The sequence below is a fragment of the Loxodonta africana genome, chromosome 5, assembly GCF_030014295.1.
Source record: "Loxodonta africana isolate mLoxAfr1 chromosome 5, mLoxAfr1.hap2, whole genome shotgun sequence".
NCBI lineage: Eukaryota > Metazoa > Chordata > Mammalia > Proboscidea > Elephantidae > Loxodonta > Loxodonta africana.
In genome coordinates, this window is record NC_087346.1 from 14,600,266 (window position 1) to 14,604,268 (window position 4,003).

Consider the following 4,003-nt stretch of genomic DNA (forward strand, 5'->3'; position numbering starts at 1 on the left):
ATATTACATAAAATGTAATATTACAATGAATACCCCATGCAGCTCAGCCTATGCCAAGACTCCTCTAAACTGCTGGGAAGATCTATTACTTAAATGGCTCCCGGATGCTTTGGGACCCTGACATAGAAATAAGGATGTAATACTCAACGTTTTCGTTTCTGTTTCTGATCAACTTCCTGGTTTTGACTAAATACAAAGTGTCTTCTTCTAAAGCGCTTATGGAAACAGAGGCACTCTAAATTATTCATTTTTTAAATTTTATTTATTCATGTATTTAGCATGCTTAAAATGTGCAGAACACCTACCTATACACTGATGGGGCTTGGGTGGAGAGATGCCATGGCACAAGATTGCTCTGTGTCTCTATTTTAGAGACCAAGTTTCAGGAAGGCAAAATGCACACATTGCAGACATGTTTGTAAAGCAGGTCTGGTCCTCCTGCAGCTTTCTATGCCCAGGGACTGCATTAGTTCCCAGGCCCAGGCACAACGTGGCAAGCATTTACCTGCAGCATACCTGCTGTGCACTAAGTCGTTGTTAGCTGCCATTGAGTTGGCCCCTAACAGCGACCCCATGGCAATACGTATGTACCCTTTATTCTGGGAAAAAGACACACAGCAGAAGGTTTCAGGATGACATTGATCCATTGTCAAAAATGTAAACAAGTGTTTGCCTTACTCGTCTTACTCATATATATTGTCTAGAATCTAGAGTCTTCCATGGACAGAAATCACGAGACACCTTCAGAGATTATTAAGCGTGTGGCCTTAACAAGCTAATGCAACTTCCAAATGTTTTGAATTTAAACCAAACTGTGCCTAAATCCCTGGGGAAATCTGGTTCAATTTGTATTATCATTTTTCACCATACCACATTATGCTTGGTCTGTCTTGAAATTTTCTTCTGAAGTACAGGTAAAGTTTGTGTCATTAGGGGGTTACCATGGTGTGAAGTCAGCAAGTACATTTCAAACTTTAAAATATGCATTAAAAGAATCACATTTGCAGTCAGTAATTGCAGTGTGTTCTAAAACAGGTTCAAGGACAACGTTGTAGTGGGATTTATATCTACTTGCTACAGCAAGTTTATGTAAACATGCACTCAAGTAAGTGTTCATTTCGTAACGACTTCTGCTATCAATACTCAATCTACCTCGTTACCAGCAACTGTCAATACACCCTTCACTCCACATGTGCTTAAGAGACAGGTTCCACTTCTCCAGCTTATTTATTTGTTAACTTTATTGATTTGAATTCCTTCTCTGCTTCTACTTAAATGTCTAGAGGAGAATGATATTAGCACTGACTTTGTGACAAAGATGCAATAAACAGCTTAAAGTGATCACTATGGAATCAATCTATAAGGTCAAGGGAAAATGGAGGGATATAAGTATATCAAGCTGTGTTTGTCATTATTCTTAATTTACACCAAGCTGATTGCCATGAATGTAATTTTCAAATTCAGTAACATTCAAATTTTCTTCTCAGGTAATAAAGAACCCAGTCCCTGTCATTCAACAAACATTTTTAAGTACCTGCTATGTATGTGTTGAAGGAGACCTGGTGGGGTGGTGCAGTAGTTAAGTGCTCGGCTGCTAACTGAAAGGTCAGTGTCTCGAACACACTAGCCACTCAGCAGGAGAAAAGTCCTGATGATCTGCTTCCGTAAAGATTTACAGCTTTGGAAACCCTATGGGGCTTTTCTACTCTGTCCTACAGTGTCGCTATGACTTGGAATCGACTTGATGGCAACAGGTTACTATGTGTTTGCCATTGTGATAAGTATTGGGAGTGGAAACATAAATGTAAGACATCCCCTTTGTTCAGAGCCTAGTGGGGAAAAGAGAATTTTTTTTTAATAATCACAGTATAATACAGTGAGTACTAAAGTAAAAAATATAGATGTTTTGGGGTATTCAAGGGTTTATTTTTTGTTTGTTTTGTTTTTTGTATTTTTAATGATTGAAACAAAAAAGATCTAAAACTGCAGCTTCTGGAAGAAACATTTGTTTTGCCCGTGGTGTACCTATCCTCAAACTCGACTTCAGCCTCTACCAGGTCTTGCATTTAAGAGCAAGTTCTCTAAAGACATCCTTGTTGACGACAATTTTGTCCAAGGGAACATCCACAGAGTATCTTGTGGGCACGGCATGATTGTAATTATAAACTTTCACAAAAGACTTGATCTTTGACTTCTTGGAAATTTTCTTCTTACCCGTGGCAGCCGTCACTTTGTGGGGAGAGCAATAGATTCCAGTCACCAGAACATGGCTGCTTGGGTGGTGTGAGGTACCATCATCAATGTTCTTCACAATGGTGGCTTTGCAACCTGATTAGCATCTAGACAGGACCAGCACCACCTTCCTAGGTTTCACAAACTTGCCCATTTCTAGGACAACCGCCCAGGCCTAAATCAGAAAGGAAGACATGGCACTTCCATTTACTTTTCACCCCAAGGAGAATTAGTGTTTTGGGGTTTTTTTTTTTTTTTTAGTTTGATTTTGGTATTTATAATCACAACTTCTTCCTAAAGAGAACCTATAAAATGAAAGTCCTTGATGGGACTTTGTAGGCAAATTTAAATAGAGCCTCAAGAGTTAAATTATTTTGCCTAATAGAGGACACTGTCCAACAACAACAAAATATGGACCACATATGCAATTTTAAATTTTCTGGTAGCCATATTGAAACCAGTAAAAAGAAACAGATGAAATTAATTTCAATAATATGTTTTATTTAACTCAATGTTATGACTTGAATTGTATCCCCACAAAAAACATGTGTTGGAATCCTAACCTCCATACATACCTGTGGATGAATTCCTGTTTGGGAATAGGATTTTCTTTGTTGTGTTAATTAGGCTATATCAGTGTACAGTGTGTCCTGAAGCAAATTAATTTTGAGTTATTAAAAAAAAAAAGCAGATTAGACATAGAAATAAGCACATAGAGTCACTATGAGTCAGAATCAACTCCATGGCAATGGGTTTGGTTTTTTCGTTGAGGAAGACAGATGCCATGTGAGGATCCTGTACAAGCCAAGGAAGCAAAGACTGCCTGGGCTACTGACAAGGAAACAATCAACATGGCCAAGACCCTGATTTGGACTTCTAGCCTTCAGAACTATAAGAAAATAAATTTCTGGTCCTTAAAACCACCACTTGTGGTATTTATGTTACAGTAGCACTAGAAAACTAATATGTTCAAATCATTGTCATTTTCAACATGTAATCAGTTATTTTTTTTTTTAATTATCAATGAGCCACAGCCTCCACCAGACTGAGTCCAACACAACTAGATGGTGACCAACTACCACCACTAACTGCTCTGACAGGGATCACAATAGAGGGTCCTGGCCAAGGATGAAGAAAAATGTAGAACAAAATTCTAACTCACAAAAAAGGCCAGACTTACTGGCCTGACAGAGACTGGACAAGCCCCGAAAGTATGGCACCCGGACACACTTTTAGTTCAGCAATGAATTCTCTCCTGAGGTTCATGCTTCAGCCAAAGATTAGACAGGCCCAAATAACAAAACTTGACATAAGGGGCACACCAGCCCAGGGGCAAGGACTAGAAGGCAGGAGGGGACAGGAAAGCTGGTAATGGGGAATCCAAGGTTGAGAAGGGAGAGTATTGACATGTCGTGGGGTTGGTAACCAATGTCACAAAACAATATGCGTACTGATCGTTTAATGAAAAGTTAGTTTGTTCTGTAAACCCTCATCTAAAGAACAATAACATAAAAAAATTATCAATGACATATTTTCTATTGTTTATTTCCTATGCCTTCAAAATTAGGTGTGTAGTTTATACTTACAGCACATCTCATTACTTACTAGCTATATTTCAAGTGATCAGTAGTCACAGGTGGCCAGTGGCTAGCGTATTGGCCAGCAAAGATCTAGCAGGTGAGAGAGGAGAGAGCGAGAATCAGTGAGATGACAGAAGACCGGGAACTCTGATAAGATCTCTCCCGATGACCACCACGACTTTCAGTTAAAG

At 39.0% G+C, this 4,003-nt stretch overlaps 1 pseudogene; it reads right to left on the bottom strand.

The window, feature by feature from the left end:
* Nucleotides 1–1,977: 1,977 nt before the first annotated feature.
* Nucleotides 1,978–2,465, bottom strand: LOC111750768 (large ribosomal subunit protein eL27-like; annotated as a pseudogene).
* Nucleotides 2,466–4,003: the final 1,538 nt, after the last annotated feature.